We start from the raw sequence: 26,224 nt of genomic DNA on the forward strand, positions 1-26,224 counted from the left end.
AAAGTTAGCTTATTTTTATGAGTTACATAACATATTTTTGCTTCTCAAAGGTGTTTTATTTTTAGATGTTCCAGTTTTTCAAATTTGCTAATTTTAGATCATATACTTAAAGTGTTATAGAGCTATATTTGGAATGTGATAATGTAGGGGTCAAATGTCCTGTACCCAGCTGAATATGAGACTTCTCAAGAAAAGCTGTATAAAAAAATGGTACAGTTAGATGACAGTGCACACAAAGAAATCCTGAGATTTTCTGCTGTACCAGAGAAATTTGAAAGAACAGACTGCATTCATTTTATGAAAAAACAAATAAGCAACTGGACTGGTATTCCACAGCAGGATTTGTTAATTGAAAGGGCACATTGACTGTATGCTCAAAACCTGGTCATGAGGAAGCAGCTAAGACCTGTATTAGTAAAGCTGCAACCATACCAGCAGAAAAAGTTGATCCTGACAAAACTGTGGCAGAAAGGAAAATAATTAAAATTGGGAGATAGCAGAGATTTTGTGGAAAATGGTTATTCACACTACACCTGGCTGAAGAGATGCAGATTTATCTCAGAAATTAGGGAATGCTTAGAGGCAGGTATGATATTCAAGCTGCTATATCCAGCTGTCTTCAGAATATTTTTTTCCTGGGAGATCAAAATCTTTTTTTTTTTTGATGCAGCACAGGCTAAGGAGGAAATAGAAAAAGTTTATCCAACAAAACATGAGCCAGCAAGCAGAAGGGGAATCTGCTCTTCATTCTTCTGATATAAAATTTCAGAGACAGACTTTGTCAATGAAACATTTTCCAATGTTTCAAAGAAAAATGATTGAGAAACAGAAAAAAGTTCAGGAGATGACTAAAAGAATCAGGAGTACCTTGGACTTAAACCAGAATTTGATGTTGGGAACTAGACGTGAACAGGAAGAAGAGAAGCAGCCCTGAAATTAGTGAATAAATAGAAGACTATAAAGCATCATTCACATTTGTGAAATATGGTTTTGCAAGGAAAAGTGGCTGAGAAAAACTGGACTTTAGTTGATTTTGTTAAACTTTTTTGTGGACTGTAAAGCATATACCCCACTTTATGTCAGCAATGTTTAGGTCACTAAAAGGGAAAAAAAGAAACTGTAAGTAAAACAATTTGTGTTCCTTATTTGTATTTGTGTAAAATATTTAATGGTATAAACTGCATGTTATATACAGTGAAGCAGTTTTGTGTAGTGTGTATTTTAAATGTGTGAGGGGTAGTCTCCTCAGTGACTATTGCATGTGTTAAAGGTATTGAAGCAAACACATACATTTTAGTTCTAAGAAATGTATTTATTATTTTTATTTATTTATTTGACATTTGCTGACTGGGTTAGTCTGACTGAGACAAAGTCCTTTTTCAGTGGAGGCCTGGGGAGAAAAGCTCCACAATTACAAAAATCAAGTAAAAAACAAGTGTAAAAACAAAAATAAAGTATAAAAATAAACACGGATACATTAAAATTAAGAGAATTAGCAAAAATATGCAGTACATGATTAACAACCCCAGAGAGTATAAACTAACGATAAAAAAGAGGTCAAAAAGGATTAAAGGTGCATGATGATAAAGAATCAAGGCAACAATAGAGGAAATCACATAGACCACCACGCTGAGAACCATAAAATACCATTTAATAAAGCAAAAAAAAAAAAAACACAACTGAAAGCTTTTCCCCTTCATCAGGTTCATATAAACATTCCTAAAACCAAGAATAAATAGTAGCAATTAACCAATCAACAGTGAAATCTCCTCCCCTTCAAAATAGGTTTCATAGGAAGCACGCAATTCAGGCCAAGTGGTTTGTAAGCCACAAACTCAGCTATCCAATTGGATTCCACAGTCTCAGTTTTATTTACAATATCCCCACCCCTTACAGTAACAGGTATAACTTATAAAACCATAAAAGAAAAAAGAATGGACTTCTCTTGTTTTCTATCGGGGGGGTTGAACTTCATTTTTTGAAGATATACAATGTTTAGCGTGTTTGTTCTAAGTTAATAGGGGATGGGAGTGTTTTGAGAATGTATCAGTTTTTTGTTTGAGGGTTTTTATTAAAACTGAATTCTTGAAAAATATGACATAGGTTCAAATGGAGATGAGGGGTAACAATGGTATGAAAATTAGCCTACGGATATTAGTGTGTGCATGTAACATAAAGGTTGGAAGTACACATTTAAAAAAAAATGGACATGTATAATAGGTGGAAACAACAGATATTTATCATAATGGCTATGTTATCCATATCATCATGGACTATAAATAGCTTTACAGGTATAAACAGAAAGGAAAGGGTATAGAATTATGATAAGAAATGCAGAGTGCAAATAGCAATGCTGCAGGAGACACATGGAAAGAAATGAACATGTGAACTGAACAAAAAAAGCATTTCAGGATGGATATTCAGCAAAATAGCAGGGACAAAGGAAAATGGGATAATTATACTAAGTGCTAGTTATTCCAATAACACTAGATGAGGGAACAAGTACAATAGTAGTAGATTTTTGGCGATTACTGGTAAGGGAAGAGGATTACTCTGGCATGTTTTATATTCCATTTAAAACTGCTATAATGGAGCTTAAGAAAATTTTAGAAGAAGTAATCAGCTTTTAGCAGGGAATATTACTCATAGGTGTGGGCTCAAACTTAATCTGCAGTAGTGAGGATATGTTGGTGGACCTAGAATGGAAACTATAACAAAAGAACATAGATTTCTGAAGAAATGTATGGAAGATGCAAAATCAGTAGTAGGAACCTGGACAAAATTTACATTTTATTCCCCAAGATACAATAAATAGACTAGACTAGATAGAAATTATATTTCACAGGAACATGCACATTTAATTGAAAGCTTTGTCACATATCAAGTAACTATACTCAGGAAACAGAGTGCAGTAGTAAAAGGCAATGAATACACAACCACCACCACTGCAATACTGGATCAGATGGAACTAGACCAAAAAGACTCCTAAAATACCACAAAGTAAATATCCAGTAAAATTTTTTATTATACAAAAGGAATAAATGCTTTCATCCTGCTTAACATGACTTCATCAGATTCAACATTAAAAAGCAACTGAATGCTTATATAGGTATAAAGTGGAACAAGAGGAAATGATGTATTAATTAAATAATCAACCTGCTTAAAGAAACAGCCTTAATATTTATACTGAAAGAAACACATTTAAAAAATACATATTAAAAATACATCTTAAAATTGCATATTAAAAATGCATATCAAGCACTGGATTCTAAAATTTGTTTGAGGGGAATATTGTCATTAATTTCCGGGAGATTACTGGCATTAAGCGTCAACTGCCATACAACTTCATTTTCTTCTAATAGAAGCTTAGTGTTACCACCCCTAGGATTAACAATAACGTTTTCTAAAATTGCAAATCTAAAAGTATGGCATGTTTTACTAACCATCAAGTGTCTATATAAAGCATTGTTTATATTCTCCTTCCTAATATTATAAATGTGTTCATAAATTCTGCTCATTACAGATCTTTCAGTTTTCCTGACATAAAATGCTGGGCATGTGGAACACACAGCTAAATATACAACAATTTTTGTACTACAGTTACCTTTTTGAAACTTAATGTTGGCCCTATTTATACTGTCCAATTGTACATACAAATTCTCACATATATACCCACGCTGGTTACATCAGTCACATCTTTTAGTACATTGAGGGCCCCCTGTTGGCCTGAAAGGCCTAATATTCTCAAAACTACTCGAGGTTAACTGTTTTATACACAGAGGTTGGTGAAGGCCCTAGTAAATTGTAAATGTCCCCATCACTCCTAAGACAATATAAATAGGACCAACATTAAGTTTCAAAAAGGTAACTGTAGTACAAAAAATGTTGTATATTTAGCTATGTGTTCCACATGCCTGACATTTTATGTTGGGAAAACTGAAAGATCTTTAAAGAGCAGAATTTATGAACACATTTATAATATTAGGAAGGAGAATACAAACAATGCTTTCTTAGTTAGAGCGTCTTCTGTGTGGCAACATGTGTGAACGGGCATTCCTTCGTTGAAGGTTGTGCGTTAGGCCTGGCAAGCCAGCACATAAAACTCTACTGTCAATCATTAGCAGACCGGAGTTCCGCTGTGGCGACCCCTAACCGGGAAAAGCCGAAAGATACAAATAAACAAATCTTCTGTCCTTCTGTCCCAGCATTTCCTCACTCATCTCCCCTACTCACCACCAAGATATCTCCATAGTGCTGAACAAAACCTTCTTTCTATCTACAAGCCTAAATCTAAAACAGGTCAAAACCTGTATAGCTACTCCCTGGCCCAATCTTGGAATAAACTTCCACTAGACATTTGAAACATCAATTATCGACATCATTTCAAAACTGCTACCAAAAGCTATCTAAACAAAACCTGGCTCTATCATTGTAACCATCCTCCTTGACCTACTTTCCCCTTTCATTCCACCCTTTCTCTCCTAACCTTTTTTCTTCTCCTATCTACTCCCCTTACTGTGTAACAGCCATGACATAACTAGGTCTTGACCACAAGTAATCACAAAAAAAGCACCAGAATCCAGGAAAAGTGACACGAACAGTTTAATTCACTTACGCTGAAACTTCACAACACGTTTTCGTCCTTGACTTCATCAGATACCAACACTCTTGGTGCACTCATCTTAAATACATTAACTAATTAATGGTAGCCAATGACAAACAAATTGATTAATTAGAGTTAGTTAAAAGCACATACACATATATATATATATATACACACACAGATTATACTTCCTAAAACCACCATAAAATTCATACCCTATAATAAACCACATATACAAAACTTGAATGCTTGTGAATATAAATTTAAATATATAAAAATGAACCTTAAATAAAAGTAAAACATTAATACTCTACTAGCAAAGCAGCTATTTATGGAATCTGGCTGTCACTCTCTATAATTATTGTACTGGAGAACATTTATAATGTTGATTGTAAATACTTTGAGATGTTACTATGTATTATATCTAATTTTCTTTTATTACTTTGAGTAGTCATGTTATACTGTTCACATTGTACGTATGTATACTTACTTGTGGACCTTTTCTTTCTGGGCCGCCTCTGAAAAAGGGCTTCAGCTCAGTTGGACTAACCCAGTCAACAAATGTCAAATAAAATAAAATAAAAATAAAAATAATAAAATAGGGTAGAAATAAAACAGATATGGTTAAGAACTAATAGGAATTATTTAAAGGGACTGACAAAGGTTAAGGTATTGTATAATAAGGGAAATCTCACAGAACAAGAAGAGGTGCAAATGGAAAGTGCTAAAGAGAAAATAAGGGAGTATCTGGATAATATGCATGAGCTTAGAAAGATTGCTGTTAAGTAACTATTTTTGATAGTAGCTTCAGAGCACAACATTTTTAGCACAACAAATTTGGCAAAAAAGTAGAAAAGGCCATTTCCAAACTTGGAGAGCCTATAACAAGAAAAGTAACTAGAGATCCTGTAGAGATATTAGAGATATTCCAGAAATGTTTTGAAGATTTGTATAAAGCAGAAAAATGTGGAAATCAGAAAAGAGCACACATGAAAATATTTATGGAAGACTTAATTATGCCAAGGTTAGCGGTCGCTTGATAACTAACAGTTAAGATAGGAGGATGTGAGATAAAAATGGTGATGTGTAATCAGTTCTCCAGAAAAGTCTGTCCCCTTTCAAAACTTATAAAAGCTGTAATAAGGTGTCCATACAATGTCACCCTCAGAGTGAAAGTTGTGATAAGTTGTAGGCTATGCGAGATATACATATATTCTTGCTTCTATCACTTGCACTAGGCAAAAATAGATGGCAACATTCAAGAATTTATGCACACACAGGTTTTTCCAGAAATAACTACTTTTATTTCATGTCAGTTTACTCCGATTCAGATATACAAAAGTGCACTTGGCATTCCCTCAAAAAGCTGAAAAGTTTTAAATCCAGCACCACTTAATAGCAATTTGCTCATTTAAATATAGCTGCAGCGGCATGACTTACAGATTCCCTTTACGCATCTATGAAGCATGAGATTAAGAATACCACCCTACATGTCCCTCTCAGATGACATGTCAAGTACCGCTGCTGTAAATGTGAAGCATGAGATTATGAATGCCACCCTACATGTCCCTCTCAGATGACATGTCAAGTACCGCTGCTGTAAATGTATTGGGATATACAAATACGATGCTGCTTATACTCAACATCTCTTTAAGATGAATTCAAGTCATTGCTTTTGCAGAAAACCTGCATTATGCATTATTTTGTTAGAACCACTAATATAGAACACTATAGCTACTAGGTACATAATCAACAGCATATCACAATGCTTTGCTAATAATATAATTAGACTGCTTGTGTCTGACTTCCTTAAGTCTTACTTCCACTTCCACAGCTTCTGAAGCCATTGACACATTTCCACCTTTGTTGCCAATTTTATTCTGGCACATAAATTTTAGCTGGATCCTCTGATAATCTAGCAATTGAAGTTATACTGCACATTCTTAGGAATGCATATGTGTGACCACACTTCCTACAATACCCTTACATATGTTTCTGCATTTATCAGGGTCCACAGATTTTCATTACTCCAGACTCAAGACTTCTTACATACATTCATTCATTTTAATGGGTGCAGAAGTTCTCTGTCACATCAAAGCATACCTGTTTTTACTGCATTACCTTGTAATAGGTAACTGCTTTCAAACAGCTTGAGTATTTCAAGCTACCTAAATGTTTTTCAACAAATAAACAGGACTCACTAGAAGTGTAACTTAGTTACTCAATGTATTCCCAGTTTGATGAATAAGATACTATGATAGGTCAAACTTAACACTGTTTTGGTTACCTTTAAAGCTAGTCTTGTTGATTGGATTAGTAGACACATATTTACAGCAGGGTTATCATGTATGCCCCTTTTGAATTTGAGGAGGTGAAAACCATAAAGTGTTTGTAAAGGGTGCCAATAGCTTTTATGTATGTCTGCTTCAAAGAATAAATGGCTGGGTGTCTTATGGCTCCCATGATAACTTGCTTGGTGTTGTTCCTAGGTTCCCCTGTTCACTTCAAGACCCTTCTGATGTAGCAGCATTGCAATTTATTCAATACAAAGCCAAGTGATTTTTTTCTAGCTCAGTAGGAGAGCTAGTATTTTCTTAAAATTTACAATGAATATTTCAGTATAAAGCAAGAAATCACAAAATGCAAGGATCGACACTGTTTCTTTCCATGTTCAAAGTGCGTCTTTTAAAACAGAAAGAACCGAACCTACATTGGTACCATCATAGGTTTTGTTCAATGCAACTGTTGCATCATAAACTCTGACCTTTAAAAGGCACTACTGATTTTTATGAACATATCTTTTTATATCAGTACCATTTTCGAAGTCTTCCCATTGCAAGGTAAAATTCTAAGCATTCAGAAAACAGCTTTCTCTGTCTTAAGTTGTTACGTCGTTAAATGGTGAACAGATTGGTAACAATGTCTAAAAGTGCTTAAACTGTTAGTTTTGTACAGTTTCTTCTACTTCATTCATCCATTCCAGTTCAACTTACCAGGCTCCTTAGTCAAGATACAACAGATCTGTAAAACAAACAAAAAAATTACTTTTCAGTTCAAGATACAAGGCATTTCAGAAAAATGTTATATCTTCCATTAAAACATGCTGTTAAAGAAGACATTAGAAATTGTCTGATGAGAGCCATCTACTAGAACTATCACAATACTGACATTTCTGACGTCAAGCATTCATGAGCACATCAGCTTATGCAGACCACTTTAGTGAGGTGTCTTTAAAAGACTAAATTGACCGCCCAGTCATTTTTCTTGCATTACTTGTAATCATCTATCAATAATCCAGAGATGTGTACAAACTGTCAAAGCAGAAAAACTGTCTTTTTGTTTTGGGTGTTCATTAAAGTTAACATTATACAAGATATCAGATCCTAAAGTGACTCGATCAGTCATTTCTTTACAGACACAAAAAGGTCTGCCCATGATTTAGCATATTGTATTTTTGTGGCTATCCCAATGCTTTGCCTTTCTATTTGACTGACACACTAGGCGAATACTAAAATTTACAACTCACCTCTTTGCTGTTGTGCAGGTGGTGGGCAGGGACTGAATGACTGACACTTGAATTGAGAGCAATAACTGTCATTTCCAAGGCAGTCATTCAGTTAGCCATTAGTTGCCTTCATTAATGGGAAGAACACTGTAATACTCAATTACTGCAATATTTGTTAAAACATAGTAAAGAACTAGTGATAGTCCCTTACTGAACTGAAACGAATGAATGGACTTTATATAGTTTTTATTTTCATTTCTTTTCTGTTTTGAAATGTAAATGTGCAATGTTCAGTGCTACTTTTTAATAAAGGATAGCTTTGCAACCTGATCACCACAACCATCGAATGTTACGATAAATGTGCAATGTTCAGTGCTACTTTTTAATAAAGGATAGCTTTGCAACCTGATCACCACAACCATCGAATGTTACAGTAAATGTGCAATGTTCAGTGCTACTTTTTAATAAAGGATAGCTTTGCAACCTGATCACCACAACCATCGAATGTTACAGTAAATGTGCAATGTTCAGTGCTACTTTTTAATAAAGGATAGCTTTGCAACCTGATCACCACAACCATCGAATGTTACGGTAATTAACACAACTGTACTTTTTTCGTAAGAGCAGAAGGAACCAGGAACACAGCTATAGGCAGTGGTGGACAGATTGTCATCAGAGTTATGGTTCATAGGTAAGCACTATTCTAGCTGCCTCATGGGCCATTTTAAACCTAGCCAATTTCTCTTTCAAATGTGAGAATCAAACACTGTACATTGTGTCTGTAAGGAGAACACCTTAACCATTATGCAACCTCCAAATTCCTTATAAAAGTTTACCCCAACTTATAAATGGTAAATAAATATGAACAACTGACAAAGGACTCAGATGGCAATCCAAGGTTCTTATTTTGCATAAATATTATTTTGTTTTGTGATGCTCTATACTTACTCACATAACAATTTTCACTTCATGGAGATAAGAAACAGTGATTACTGCTAGAAGACTGTTGAATGGCAATTAAAGGGCAAGGACTACTGTTTCATGGTCAGATACCTACAGTTGAGTAAGCAGCAGTAAGGAACAATAAATAACCAATGACTCCAATGACTGATGATATAAATTCTGCATTATGAATCTGACATACCGCATCGCTGTAAGGAAAGGGTATGTAGAAATGTAACTGCCCTGGCTAAGTAGGATTCACTAAGTATGTTATTTTTGTGTCACTCTTTCTCTTAAGCAGAAAAGAAATCCATTCATCCATCCACAACTCCTTTTTCCTATTTTGTTTTCTTTTTTGCACACGCAGTCAGGTTGTCACTTCAACAGTGACAGTCATCTAAGGCCAAGATTTATACCACCGGGTGGCTAGCACTGCTGCTGTAATTCTTCCACTCCACACATTTGCATGTGCACTCACACCTATGGCCAATTTAGAGTGTCCAATCCACTTACTGCATGTCTTAGGAGTGTGGGAGAAAACCAGAAAAGAAATGTGAGCACATAAATGTGTGAAAGCAGATGCCAAGCAATTTCTACAAGTTGCCTGCTCCCCAACTAGTCTGTGTAACCCATTCTAGAGCATGCTCAGCAAGCCGCTCCAAGTATAACCCATTCTAGAGCATGCTCAGCAAGCCGCTCCAAGTATAACCCATTCTAGAGCATGCTCAGCAAGCTGCTCCAAGTATAACCCATTCTAGAGCATGCTCAGCAAGCCGCTCCAAGTATAACCCATTCTAGAGCATGCTCAGCAAGCCGCTCCAAGTATAACCCATTCTAGAGCATGCTCAGCAAGCCGCTCCAAGTATAACCCATTCTAGAGCATGCTCAGCAAGCCACTCCAAATTTAACCCATTCTAGCACATGCTCAGCAAGTCAATCCAAGTTTAACCTGTTCTAGGGCATGCACAGCAAGTCACTTCAAGTGTAACCAGTTCTAGGGCATGCTCAGCAAGCCACTCCAAGTGTAATCCATTCTGCAGAATGCTCAGCAAGTCACTTCAAAAATGTAAACATTGGAAAAGATCACATTTTAAAAACACAGATGTCTATTTTAAGAAACTCACCAATATTAATTGCTTAGGTTTTCTATGTGATTTGTTTTCATGGGGACTCCTGCTTTTGTGTGAACTCAGTCATTAAGGTACTCCACCTATTGACTTACTGACCCCACCTATTACTGGAAAGGTGGATTTTTAAATTGTGCACCATTAAGTCTCTACCTACACAAGGGTTTATGTGCAGATGTGTGCCCTTTCACAGTGGCTTAGCCTACCCTGCACCTGTTTGAAAGGCCTGTAACTAGGCCTCATTCCACATGAATTGCACTCCTCCTTCTTCCAAGACATACAAGCTTTTCCCTGCAGCTGGTGCTCTGAAAGCCAACTACTCTTTGAACATGGGTTAAAGCTGGCATGGGTGATTGCCTGTCCTGCCCATATGATGTCAAGGTTTTTGGGTAGTAACGCTTGGAATGTGTATTATTTTGGGCCTATATCACTTGAACGAAACAGCTCAATATTGAATGTAATAATATCGAACTACTAACATCGAACTGCAAATAACATGAAAGCAAATAATGACAAAAATCATAATTTCGAAAGAAAATAGTTGGCCAATTTTCACGCAAGGTAATGTACGTCATTTGGTCTGTCATGAATATTCATAAAGTACGCAGATATTTATCAGTGTCTCGTTCCTATTTTATTTGTTGGTATATGCACGTTATGTCAATTATAGAGGTTAATTGAATTGTAATTATACGTACTGTGCATTTTGTATATAAAAGTACGTTTACGTGTTACTTTGTACGCTTAACTATAACCGGATAGGGCATGGCTACCTCTGTTGAATGTACTATTCCTGGAATTGTAGGTGAAATTTACCAATGCGTATATTCACAAAGAAAGATGGAAATGTTACATATAGATGGTTATCTTTACCACTTAGAAAAATCAGTCAATAAGAAGTGGTACTGGTGTTGCAAATATAAAGTATTACAGAAATGTCGTGGTAGGGCTGTAACAGAGTTTGTAATAGGAGGTGATAGGTTACTAAAGTCTGTGTCTCACTTTCATGCACGTGATATAACAGAAGTGGAGAAATGCCGAGTGTGCTATAATTTTTAAGAAAGTGCAAGATGTAATACCTCAACACTTGCATTAGTTGTTGATGTACTAGCAAGTACATCACATGAAACTTTAATCTCTCTTCCGTCTAGATGTTCTATGCTACAGCAGGTAAACAGAGTAAGGAGAAGTAAAGTGTTGAAAGACAAGTCTGTTGCTAGTAACATTGCTGACGTTGACACTACTAGATGTTCACCGAGAGAGGGTACATTTATACAAACTAGGAAGGCTGATATTCACAGTAATACGCACGTTTTAGTTTTTAGTACAGAAGAGAATTTGTGTGATTTATGTAATGCTAATATATGGTTTATGGACGGTATATTTCTTACAAGAGGCAGGTTATGTCGTCAATTGTATACAATCCATGCGTTAGTAACATTTGCAGAAACAATTCATTCCTTGCCATTAGCGTTTGCGTTAATGAGTAAAAAGTCATTTAAAGCTTACAACTTTTTATGGGAGTGTGTGCACGAGTTACTGTCTACTTCTGATTTACACTATACTATAAAGTTCATATTGACAGACTTCGAACTAGCTGCAATTAAGAGTGTCAAACGCAACTTTTCATCCGTCACTGGTAAAGGCTGTTTCTTTCATTTCACGCAAGCACTATGGAGGAAAATATAGGGTTTGGGTCTTGCTAGCTTGTATGGTAGTAGTATGCCTTTTCAACTAGATGTAAAATGTTTGATAGCTTTAGCATTTTTATATCCAGATGATGTCCTTGACGCATTTAAATGTATTAGTGCAAACTTTTCTCCTGATGGTAAAGAGTTACTGACGTACTTTTCAGAGACTTATATCTCTGGATATCCACGAAAGCAACATACACGAGTATCTAATGTCAGTCGCTTTCCTGCAATGTTTCCAGTAGAATTCTGGAATGTGCATGCATTAAACCAGTTATTCCTGCCTAGGACACAAAATTACGTAGCAGGTTGGCACTGGCGTCTACATTGTTTGTTAGGTAGACCAATATCTAATATTCCTTCTATCATAAATGTCCTTCTAAGGGAGCAGAATAGAGTGAATGAAATTCGTCTGTTAATGAAATCCAGTTACCATACATCATCCAAGAAGAACAAGTCCATTGAAAGGGAATGCAGATTACGGAGCATTATTAAGAATAGGGAAGAATGCACAGCGTTTGAGTTTCTCAATGCAATTGCGATGCTTTTAAAATTGTAATCAATGATTACTGGTATACAAGCGTACCAAGGATATCGTATATACTTTAGTTGAATTTATTTGGGTAAAGTAAAGCACATGTCAAGTTCACTTTTATTTACACAATTGTCATTTCAAATTAAAAATGTCTCTGGTATTAATTACTTAATTATGTATAATATGGTGTGCAGTTTTGAGTTACGTCACTAGTGTGTTCACGTATTTGTTTTCACAGAGGTCGTCAAGTATTGCTATTCAGATTTCGAATTTTCGATATTTTAAGCTTTTGGGTTTTTTAAATTTTGAAGTATGCAGTTCGATGTTGTAACATTCAATATTGGGATGTTTCATTCAAGTGATATAGACCATATTATTTTTATTTCATTTCCATTTTGCTTAGTGCAAAGGTCGCAGTGGGTCATAAAAACCCTTTTCAGCAGAGCTCAAGAGAAAAAAGCTCCACTGTAAGGATATTGTAAAATGTATTAACATCATAAAGCATAACAATACATTTTCAACTTTGCAGAGCATTCAATATATACATATAGAACTTGGGAAAATATAATTTATTTTGTATATGCACCTGCTATTTAACTGAATAAGCATGTACAGTTGATATCAATATTTTCTGCCTAACTGCCCCTATTTCAGGCAAAATTATTTGTTTTGTTTTGCATTTCAGTGTAAAAATTGTCTTCCTTTTTTTCAACTGTATATAGAGAGTGGAATGTTCTAGTCTTATATTTTTGGAAAAAATCACATTTATGTATTCACCTAATGGCCTGTGTTGTAACATACATTTAAAATTGAAATACTATGTAAGAATTTTCATTCTGTTGTACTTTTCTTTCATTTTAAGCTTAATAAAAGGAGCAGGGTAGAAGCTAATAAACACATTAATTGTTAATAGTTACGGAGCACACTTGGTCTAGGGCTTCCTTCCTTCCAAAAATAATTAAAACAGTTACATTTCTTTATCATGTAGAAAATATATATAAGCAAATACACATCCCTAATGTAAGAATGGGATGGAATGATTATATTGTACTCGGATGTTCTAGTGAGCGCTCTCTGTTGGCAGTTTTCTAAAGATAATGTAAAGTGACTAACTACTATCTGCCATCATCCCTGTAATAAAACAGTCCTTCCTTCCTTAGCTTCCCATCCTTGCTCATTAGTAGTTTTAGACTTGCCTTAGAAAACTTTATTTTTGCCAGTTTTCCAAATTTTTTGCTCAGTTTGCTAGCTGTTTGACCATTTTTCTTTGTGTCCAAAGTTATTTTTCCCATTACTACATGGCCAGAAGGAGACCATATAATATTATTTACATATGTTGTGTAGGCTTGTTGCACTGACCAGATACTAATATTATTTGTTGGAACTGTAGCTAGGTCACCCTCTACCATTAGATTAAGACCATGGAGGATAGGCGAAATGAGCAAAATAAATCCCTGAAAAGTTTGAACATTCTGAATGCATTCAGAAGTAGGTATCCCAGCTGTAAAAACACACAAAAGGAAGGTGGTCAAAAAGTCCTAGACATGAGAAGACTGATGAGTGACAGATGTGAGGTACATCCAATTCTTGGTCTTCTTCCCTTGCCCCCCCCCTTTCCGGTGACGTGCAGCCAGACTGCCAGACAATGCAGAGCTCATGGAATTTGTGAATGAAATTCTGTAGAGTCTTTCAATAATGATAATTCCTGCTACTGATACCATAGCAACATTTATGTTCTCTGGGGCTGTCTGAAAGGGGTCTGATAATTCACTTATGATAGTGGTTCCCTACACTGTACACTTGATCCTTACTATTACGGCCATGGATGATGGGAGTGGTGTTGTCCCTAATTTCAAAATCAAAATATCTAAAAGAACCAAACCAGAGCTCTAAACCATTAAAACAGAAGAATAACAAAAAAGTGTATGTGCAAGGAGGCAGCCCCCCTCCAAATGTGTTAGGCATTGCCTTGCACACCTCCCCATTACTTCGGTATGATAACTTCATGGTCAGAAAACCTTGGAAAAGGACAAATACCCTGAGTTAGGTAAAGCCTTCCACAACAATCCTGCAGCATTCGTTTGGCTGTAAAAGTAAACTTCAGCTAGAATTGTACTTTGCGTGAGTAATTTGTCAATGAAACAGAATCATAAAACCTTAAAATCACCCTAGAAACAAAACTTTAGTACTAGTGAAACCACTCCATCTATACCAATAACAGAAACATCAAAGGCATGTAACCCTAAAACAATACAAAAAATACTTCAGTAACATACCCCTCAACCTGGAAGCATCAAAATTCTAGACGAGGCCCATGAAAAATAGGTACAAATCTGTACAATAATTAACATACAATTTGCATACATCATTATGTAACCCCGCCCACTCTAATGGAATTGTGGGATACCAACTTTCAAATGCAAACTGAAGAGCACACAACCAAAATATGGCACCAGAGTCCCCCTGCAGCCATTCCAATTTCCCATTACCTGGCTATTTCACCCAATTTACCATAATTTCACCCCATTTACCATAAACACTAATGTGCATACTGCTTTACTTCTACAATGATTATTTGGATTTTATTTGGTGGTGCAGTGGTTAGCGTTGCCGCCTCACAGCAAGAAGTTCTCCAGTTTGATCCTTGGCTGAGGTGCCTTCTGTGCGGAGTCTGCATGTTCCTCCCCGTGGTCACGTGGGTTGCCTCCGGGTGCTCTGGTTTCCTCCCACACCCCAAAGACATACTGTAGGTGGATTGGATGCTCTAAATTGGCCCTATGTGTGAGTGCATGTGTGTGCCTTCCGTGGAAGGTTAGGCTGGCAACTCAACACCGTATAAACTCCACTGCCAATCATGAGCGGACAGGTGATCTGCTGTGTTGACCCCTAAGCGAGAAAAAGCCAAAAGAAGAAGATAGCACAATGTATAAACACTAATGGACATCTGCTAAACAAAGCAATACTGTTGGTCTCACAATGAAAATAGACTTAGCATTGAAACTTCTCTGCCCTTGAAACTCACATTCATTGAAACGCCATTGAAATCCACACCACATCCAAGGAAAATGCATTTGGCCAGTGGTGAATAAAGATTACCTTTGGGCTGTTTTCAAATCATAGGCCCCTTGCACACAAAATAAGAAACATACATGTGTTCTTTGATACACTTTCCTGACTTTATTAAATTATATTCCTTGTATAATACAGCACACTTGTTAGACTTACAGGGCATTTTAAATTTATTGTTTGAACATTTTTCCAGTAGGCAATGAAACAAAATGCATGAACCAATAATGACAAAACTGCTCAATTCAGAACATTTCCATCATAAATGTCTACTTCCACACTTATATATATATATATATATATATATATATATATATATATATATATATATATATATATATATATATATATATATATACATATACACACACACACACACACACACACACATATATATAGATATATGTGTGTGTAAAAAAATAGAATGACAGTAGTGCAATCTATGGGCATCTTGCACAGATTTTTGAACTTATTTTCAATTTCAGTTTTTTGCTTGACTTACTCTAATTTGTGTTATGAGACCAACTCAATAGCTGTGAATGCACAACAAAATAAACTAGGTGAAATGCATGTTTTAAGACTTCAATTTTTAGTCCAAGTACTGACAGACCCTCTCCTACATTCATCCTGAAGCATCAAAACTATCATTGAAATCCAGGTGCTGTTAACTAGCCACTCTTGCTTCTCCACTGTCTGCAGTGGAAAAATGTGTTTTATCTTAAATGCTGGAAAATGTACTGTACTTGTTTAAAAATATTTTTCTTATAATGCAGCACAGAACATAATAATTCTGATTTTCTGTTCCTGAATTTGGGTTAATGATATTTGTTGTTCTTTCCACTGAGGCACAAATGCCCTTGTGCATGACATTTTCTCACTTCTGTTGTATCTGTAGCTACACCCTTGACTTGTTACACCCACCCCCTTTAAAAGTACAACAATTTCAGTAATGCCACCATTCATGAAAATTTCTACAGTATCATGGGATTCAGCAGTCACTAACCTGACAAAACCAACACGACTGTTTCATGTGTGCTATTTTTAGCAACACCACACATGATGGATTGTATGAGAGAAGACCTGAGGCAGGTGGGCATGTCTGTTGAAGAAAAAGGTAGGCAGACGTTCTGAATAAAGAGAAATGTAGACAATTGATGTGACACCCCAACCCTATGTGAAAATAGGAAATAGTGGGTTGATGAGCAGTGTCAGAAAAGAAAGGTGATAATTCTTCATCAACAACTTTGAAAAAGTAATAGAAGAGCTTTTGAGAGATATAATTGCCATGGGATTGTCAAAGACATAAGACAGGAGACTCATGACTGTCAGGATCATTTAGGGAGAGTGTCACCCTCTACACGATGGAACCTTGTAGGTCACTTGATAACAAATATGTTTATAACATCATAGGTTTTTTGAACAGGCTCACAGTCCGTCACTGTGGAGCTCTATGCTCTGGATCCCATGTTTGAACTTATGGGTACCCACGTAGTCTAGTTCCTTCCTGAAGTTATGAATTGGTGGGCTGAGTTTAACAGAGAGGGGTTTTATGCCACTGGCTTGGAAGTCTTTACACATGCGCACAGACACACACATGTGCACATACACTCATGAATGCACACATCCACACATGTACATGCATAGTTTCATAAGAACAAACTCGCACACACACACACAAACATACTCATGCACATGTAGATGCGCTAACACACACACACACACACACACACACACACACACACACACACACACACACACATACATACTTATTCATGCAGATGTACTCATATATATACACACACACACACACACACACACACGTATACACATGTGGATACAGACACTGAGACGTACATATGCATGCAGATGCATGCACATGTACTTATGCACGCAGACAAGCACATGAGGTCACACACATATACCCATGCATTAACATGTTGTGTCTTTCGGCTTTTTCCCGGTTAGGGGTCGAACTCCGGTCCGCTGATGATTGCCAGTAGATTTTTACGTGCCGAGTTGCCGGCCCTGACACACAACCTTCAACGAAGGTACACCCATTCACGCATGTCTCCACACAGAAAACGCTCTAACTGAGAATCGAACAGGGCAACGTCTTACTGTGAGGCGAAAAACATGCATTAACATGCAGACACGTAAATTGTCAGCATTCTGCACCTCAGTATCACTGCTTTGTTAAGTTAACAGTACTTTTTCCCATGATGCACCAGACAGGACTCTACCATTACATATTTAGTGAAGAGGTGATGGGAGGTATGCAAAATCTGCTGGGAAAATGAGATCTGAGAACTGTAATTAACTTGAAACAGTGTTGTCTGCATTCATTTTGTGTAAGACAGTGGGTCCTCTTCTGAATATACGGGCTATACCAATCTATAAATGACATGCCTTTTTTATCCAGGTTAACATCAAGTTTATTTGCACCTGAAAAAAAAACACATTCTGTTTGATGTTACAGTAGGTAAATATTATGCTGCCTAGCTGGTATTTAGCACTGTTTGTTGTGGTATTTTCTGTATGGCTAGGGACTAGAACAGCTCCTTCTGTGACTCCATTACTGGGAGCCATGAACAAGATGAGACAGATATAGCTGTGCAGTGCTTTTGTTAAGAAAACTCATTCACTACCTCTTTAAGGCATCAGCAATGTAGGTAATAAATTTATTTTATGAATTTTCTCTGAGAAGCACAGCAAGTTCAGCAAGGAACTGTGTGTTTTTTTACTGTTAGTGTATACATGGAGGGGAAGGTTGGGGCTGACCCTTGAATGACCCCTTTCTGTATGTACCACTTAAAGAAATTCTTATTGATTTTATTCCAGTTACGTATGGGCAAACATAACGGACCCTCCACTGAATCTTTAGTTACCTTGACACTTTTCTCATTCCTGTTTTCACATTTTATTTTCTGTTGTCTTTCCCTCTTAAGTTGTGATTTAAAAACTAAAAACAACTTTTATTCAAACAATTTTCCTGTCTACTCCATTCTCTTTTAAATTTGACTGTTTAAAGGAAACATTTCTAACTAATTTAATCTTTTCTCTCTGACAAAATGTCTTTCTGTGTTTTACTAAGCAGGATTCCTTGGGGCTTACAGCTGACACCTTTTTTTAAACCTGGGATTTTGCTTTACACAGAACACATGAGTACCACCTTCCCCCAAAGTATTCCTTTCTTCAGATAATTATTTGTTACGTTTCCCAAGGGTCCCCTCCCCCATGGTTGTCAGAGATGCAGAGGCAATGATAAATGCCATCTGTAGAGCTTCTGGGTACAGCCCATTACACAGAAACATGGTGCTGCAGTTAGAGGAAATGCTTTAGTAGTCTGAACGTACTCAGTAATAATGCTGTTTTATGCTGTTTTAACGCACACACACACACACACACACACACACACACACACACACACACACACACACACACACACACACACACACACACACACACACACATATTTTCTGTAAAGCTGTTGCCCATAAAAAGGAATGTAGCCATAAATTACTATTATGGGCTTTTATCTCATACTGTTCGCCCACCACACAGGTAAACATTTACAAATGCTACACATCTGTCCAAAGCTTGTCCTTGAGCACTTAAAAATGGACATATTTTAGCTGTTGCCCCCATAAAACCATAAATAAAAGGTTGTTTTGTAAGAGTTTCCTCAATCTGTAATCATGTTCTGTAGACACCTATGCTGTAGGTTTTACTTTAGACAGCTGCAGACATCCTGGGCTAGTGAACCATGATATTTCTGAGACAGGCTCAGAAAAAAAGTACTCATTTTATTATCTAAGTTTGCCTGGTTGCATCCATGCCAGGAAGTCATCCTAAACTGATGTTTTGAGGATTTTGTACCTGCTGTTCAATTTCAAAAGACTCTGGTTGAATCTGTACCATAAATCCAATAGGCAGTGAATCTGGAAATCTGGGAATTGTGATCATGATAGGTACTTTCTAGTCACATGGCTAATTTTATGGTATGTTACCTGTCCATCTTTCTCTCTGTCTTCTGGCTAGTTAGGCCAAATCTCCCCATTATAAGCATTGTAAATGACAGTTCTATGAAGGGAATGCTGTAAAAAATAGCATTTACTTCATCCCTTTCTGTTTCTGAGATCTGAAGAATAGAATGATGCAATACTGTAGTATCCTGATTGCTGTAACATACTAGCTACATGTGAGCTGCAACAGCAGATGTTCCTAATGTACATTAAGCTAGGTACAGGGCAAGAGACAATACATGTACCTTACATGTGACTTACATGTGAATTATGTATGACATCTGGAAACTAATGAACTGTAAGAATCTTTATAAGAAGAATCAGGGATTGGAACACATTGCTCTTTATACATGGTCAGTCCTAGCCCAGTTGATTTGACAAAACATTGTAGAAGCGTTTTATTGCTGCAGATAGTAAGCTTATCAGCATCTTATTAAGTTGTGCAGGTATGTGGACTTCCTATGGGCAACAGTTTCTATAGTGTTCTGTGAAACAGCACTGATTTCTGTAGCACTCTGTGGATTGTGGCAGTACAAATGTTACATTAATAAACTCCTGTTGCAGGTACATGGAATTAGCTATGTTGAATGCTTTTAACAAGCTCAATCCTCTGGTCCTATGTTTGATTCTGTCATTTTTACTTGTGCTGTGAGACTTAAGAGAGTCATTTAAGGAGATGGTGCTTTCAGATTAACCCTGAAAAAAAACACGCATGCATATTCATTTTAGGAGGTTAAATGGGGGGAAAAAACTTTAAAAGTTAGAACTCTGTAGTGGCAGCATCTGTAAGAGAAATAAACACTCATTATGTCTACAGTGCATGTTACCATTTAAAAGTAGAATTGATAACCAAATATCAAATATGCACAACATTAAATTTTGTCTGCCTGGTAACTTTCAGCTTAGACCCAATGTAGTCTGAATGACATCAGACAGGCATCACCATTTTGTTTTGTATTTCAGAATCTGGCTAATAAAGCTCCTTTAATGTGGAAGTAGCATCTGTCCTGAATAGTTTCAAAATAGTACCAGTCATTTGTTAGCACCCATAATCTCTGCTATTTATTGATTTATTCATTCTTTGTTAACTATGTAGGTGAACTGAACCTTGTAGACTTATTTCATCCAACACCAGCACTAAACAGCAGTAGAATTATAAATGTTACAAAGTTTGTTTAAAATCACAGCCAGTTCACAAAACTGAGATATTTATTGTGTAAATGCCATGGCAGTAGGGTTGCTTGCATTCTTGTTCCTTTTTGGTGCAGATCAATAATGATGTGATTACTAATAAACATAAAAAGCAGTCATGTTTGTTTCATTGAAGTACTGCTGTGTTGTGTGTTTGTCAGCCCTTACAAGACCGTACATTTGGACAGCTCTCCTCCTAATGGGTTGCATAATAATGTAGACAAAGTTTTGTATGGCAACAGCTTCCACTGCACAGACGTAAAAATGCCTTGACGATGACCTCCGATCTGGCAGCGGAGCAGCTGGTGAGTGACGTTGGAACTGAGTGACCAGAGTTGAATGCCCATCCTTAGAGGGGGGAATGGCAGCTTGAAGAACTGCAAGACTGAAACCCAGCACAGTACAGGAGTAGTGTAAAGGGCTGGAAAGCAGCATCTACCAAGCAGCTCATACACATTGTAACAAGCATTGAACATATGCAGAAGTGGGAATGCTGAAAGGTCTGCATTTTGGGGCCATGGAGCAAGAGGAGATGTGTAGGATATAGAAAGTAGTGGTGCCACCTACAACTGGCTGTCACCCATGAGAAATAAATGGACTAGTTAGGTCATAGGATGTGAAATAAAATGACACAAAAAATTACATTTTGCAAAAAACATATGCTTAAATGTAAATTCACTAAAACAGACTCCTTATGTAGTTCAGCACTTTGGGATTAAGATATTCAAATCAATGCATTTAGTTGGAATTTGGCAAGGTGGTTGAAATTTCCAATGGATTTGGATGGAGAACAGTGTCATTGGGCACAATAATCCACTTGGACATTGTTGATACATTTAAGAGGTTAGGTACAAACCCTTATGTTCCCCGGTGGATAGTCAGCCAGCTCACAGACAGGACCCTGGAAGTTAGAACTGGGGAGTCCGACTCCACAAATAGGCCAGTCACAAATGGTGTCTCTCAGGAATCGGTCCTTGAACCATTCCCTTTTGAAATTTTCTTCTCTGAAGTCAAGGCCAATGTCAAGATCCTCTGGCTGACCAAATTTGTAGACGATTGCAAGTTAGGAGCAGTCATAGAATCCCCCACTGATACTGTTGTTCTCCAAGTAGGGCTACCACAGACAAATAACTGGAGTCCGAGCCATGGACTGAAACTACATGCCAAGAAATGCATAACAGTATCCATTGGGAAGTCATCCATCCCTGGTAACTATCATGTTGACAACACTCCCCTAACAGTCCACCCAGTAGTCAGGGGCTTGACACATGTAGACAGTAATCTAGCCATTGACCATCATGTGTCTACAGTACGGAAGAAATCATTCTGGTCAGCATTCATCAGACCTATGATTGAGTACAATGCCCCCTTTGGTATGTACCTGACCAGGCACATCCAAGAACTGGAATCTCCACAGAGGTTTCTCACTAAAAGAATACAGGGTGTAAGTAACGTGTCCCTGACTCAAAGCCCTGTCCTTATATTCTGTCTTCTGAAGGCTGTTGAGGGGAAATCTGGCATAGAAGGCATTGTTGGATCCCTTCCTGATGGACTTCCTCATATCTGCAAGACAAACAACACCGGAATTACCCATTCTAAAGACTTAAACCTTGCCTGTGTTATACATTGGACCTGATAGAGAGACAGGTATGTACAACAGAGACTACTCTTTCTCAGGAACAGGCTTCCCATCTATGTGAAACAGAGTTCCTCCCTAACCCAATTTAAGTATAACTTAGACAATTAGATGGGGAACAGGAAATTCATCTTTGGCTTGGCACCTGTGTCTAATGGACACAAGCAGCCTGAAAATGTTTAATGTCCCGGGCCCCTGATGTAAATGTTTCATGTCCCGGGCCCCTGATGTAAATGTTTCATGTCCCGGGCCCCTGATGTAAATGTTTATTATCCCAACACCCTGCTTATACTTATCAAGGGTGCCAGAACTTGTCAGAGATTTGGGATTCATGGATATATGTAAAAAACCCCGGTGGCTGCTAGCCTAGTATACTCCTTTCAATCTATAAATGCACTGTTAAATAAATCCCAACTCAACTGAACAGGTCTCATGGCTTCATAGGTTTATAGGTAGGTACTTGGCTATTGACCCTAGGGCCTATATAAGTCTAGCCAAAAAGGTACCCTGGCTTTCGCCACCCAAGAAAATTATTTTCCTGTGTCCCTGTCGAGCAGAGCCACAGAAGTGATCCCCGGGGTGAATTTCCTATTTCCCATCCAATCATCAAGATTTTTCTTGAAGAGTGCTAATGAGGAGCTTTGTTTGATATAGACAGGCAGTTTGTTTCAGAGTATGGGAAGTCTCTGGGAGAGGAATCTATCCCTCCAGCATGTTCTGTTTATTGTGGTGACAAGGTTTAGGTCCCAAGAGCATGTAGCTCAGAGAGATTGGGATTTCTTTAAGTGGAACATGTCCAGCAGCTTTGGGTTTGACATAGCTTTGTATGTTAGGCAGAGATCACCTCTGAGTAGGTGATATGCAATGGAGTAAAGCTGGAGTTATTTGAGACGGTCTGCATAGGGCATCTGTTCAAGGCCGGTAATCTTCTTTGTGAGGTATTTCTGTGGCCTTTTCAGTTGTTGTAGATGTCCTGTGAGGTACATACCAAAAGGGGCGTTGTACTCTGTAATGGGTCTAAAGAGTGACATGTAGAGGGGAACGATGACCTCTTTTTTCCTGGATGAGAAACCTTTTGTGATGAGGTGTGTCACGTAGAAGGATTTCCTGACTACTGTGGTGATATGATTATCAAAGGAGAGACTACTGTCCACCTGTGTCCCAAGGTCTCTTATCACACTTACGGTATTAAGTAGACTACCACCTATGTGGTATCTCATGGGTATAGAGTTTTTACCAAAGGTGATGACAATGCACTTTTTGGCATTGAGCTTGAGGCCAAAAACTCAAAATACTGAATCACTCTGTGATTGGTAGGCCACTGTATCCTGATTAGCATGAAATAATATAATTAGCCAAAAATGTGCACTAGGGCTGGTTTTGGAAGTGAGCTTGGTTGTTATAAATCTCCTTATCCCATTCTTTTAATATTATATAAAAATACACATGAAAACCCAAGGCTAAAATTTAAAAGTAAAGTACAACAAATTCAATTAAGTGCTTCAACCTACATAAGATTGATAATATAAATTTATGTTGACTTTTACAGGAATACCATGTTCTGCTCCATTAGACTTAAAATGTTTATCCATAATAATTACTCTCGCTACCTGAGACTGTGAATATGTAAAGAGTAATTCTATGCCATCTGCTTTCAGGGAGCCAAAGTGTGACAGAGTATTGCTGTCTTTGTTAGTATACCCATTTTAACTTGCATGTTCAAAACCTGCATGAAACCCACAAAACCATTGCAAAGTTGCTAGCTCTTGTGGTATTTAGAACAGGAGTAGTGGGGCTTCTAGATAGTAATACAAACTGCTTTAGGAAGCATAAATACCAACAAAATTATAAATTCCTAATTATTATCTGTTTGTGAGTAGTTTAACCCTCTGTGTTTGATTCCATACTCAGCCTCATTAATATACTGCTATCTTGGTGTGGGTGACCCAAATAACTGTATTGCACCACTATTGGGAAGGGTAAATATCAATTTGTTGAGATGCTATTCATTCAAACTACTCTTCAAAGAAACAAAGTTATCAACTCCATATCCATTAAAATGGAAAGGAGTTTTAACATGGGTCCTGGGATGGCAATTTCAACATTTACTCACTCCTCCCGTTTTCTCCAGCAGGCCAATAAATCAGGAGTCAATAAACTGATTTCTTTGAGTCATAGTTGTATGAATAATGGCTCAATGAAATTCAGGTGTTTGTTTCTGTGAGAATATATACATATATATAAATATATATATAATATATATATATATATATATATATATATATATATATATATATACACACAGAGAGAGAGAGAGAGTATGCTTAAAATAATCAAAAGGACATAATATTGACATCAAAAATATTGACAGAAATATGACACTAAATGAATTCAATTAAATGCAGCACCCATTCTTTAGGCTTTGTCATTGATATGCAGGGTATTAGGGATCTGCCCATAAGTGCTTGGCATCTTACGCTGTAGACAGTCTGACACATTGCTTTCTTGGAAGGAAGGACCATGGTTACATCCTCAGATATCTCAGATAACACTACATTGATAACCTGGTAGAAAAATTCCATCAACATTCTTGCCCTTGTGTGAACCTTCTTCATGGCAATGTACCTTTCTACAATGATAGAATGTGTCATATAATAAAGTGGGGTACTTTTCAGAAATTCGTTCTCTGACGACATAATATCACTGATATCCCTGCTCTTGAATCAGTTTGTCAGCTTCTGCTGGTGCCCGCAATGCCCCTTGCCAGTGTACTCTCCCTTAAGGACATACAGAAAACCTACTTGTAGCATTGCCTTCCCCCTCTACAACATAGCATCGTCATATAAGGTGCTAACAACACCAGCAGCTGCTATCGCAGTGGAAGTGCTTGTACATTCATCAGCCATTGCACTACACCTTAGCAATAGCAGCTACTGGCTTTAGCCTGGGCTGACAGACAAAACTAGCCAACCTTACACTCTTAACCAGTGAGAATATCTACTGATGAATGATAGGAAACTACTGCACCATCATCAACCAACTCATGTGGCAGATCACCACTGCATATACCTACCACAATCTTGTACCCTTCCTGCACCACAACTTCATACAGCCATGTACTCCATGCAGTAGGCCACTCTAACACGAATATTTGTGCATCCAATCATTACCAATAGCTGACACAATGCACTGTCGACCAAACAAGTGTATGGTGAACACGCCTAGGCCAATGTTTGTATAGATATATACATACAGATTGACTTTAGAAGATTGAAAGCCCATAACATTGAAATTCAAAACACTGAGACCAAAATCTTGAAAATTTCAAAACACTGCAAATTCAAAACATTGAATCCCATAACACTGAAAATACATAGGAAACCAACATTTGATATATGCCAGCACTATATACAGAAACAAATAAAAAACAAACCAGATTACACTTCTCCAACTATACTGCACCCCCCACACCCCCTGCTACTAAGATATATCAACTCCGAGATCGCACTACACAGAACAAATTGGCAAACATACCATTCCGCACTTCATCACTGCATATTTATATTGTAAAAAACTATCCTCTACCTTCTCTTAGAAACACTACTTCTATGTTAAAATATTGCACATTACTATATATATATATATATATATATATATATATATATATATATCCGATATTTAGCGGAGTTTCATAGGTAACCTCAGTCATATTCCCTTCTTACTTGCTGTACTACAACATAACACATATGGGTGTAGTGTAGTGCGATCTTGGAGTTGATATATTTAAGTAGCAGGGAGTATGGGGCTGCAGGGGGGGCTTGAAGAAGTATAATATGGCTTATTTTCTATTAGCTTCAGTATGTAGTTATGCTGCAATATAGTACATGCTTCTTTCCTATGTTTTTT

At 37.2% G+C, this 26,224-nt stretch overlaps 1 protein-coding gene across 1 annotated transcript in view; it reads right to left on the minus strand.

The window, feature by feature from the left end:
- SYT2 (synaptotagmin 2) overlaps positions 1–26,224 on the minus strand; it is a 1,145,572-nt gene that overhangs the window by 326,742 nt on the left and 792,606 nt on the right. The window contains exon 3 of the mRNA XM_044076513.1: positions 7,597–7,624. The gene's annotated coding sequence lies outside the window, so the exon portion shown is untranslated. The remainder of the gene's footprint in view (positions 1–7,596; positions 7,625–26,224) is intronic.

The sequence above is a fragment of the Protopterus annectens genome, chromosome 7.part0 (genome assembly GCF_019279795.1).
Source record: "Protopterus annectens isolate FY-2018-M chromosome 7.part0, PAN1.0, whole genome shotgun sequence".
Classification (NCBI taxonomy): domain Eukaryota; kingdom Metazoa; phylum Chordata; order Ceratodontiformes; family Protopteridae; genus Protopterus; species Protopterus annectens.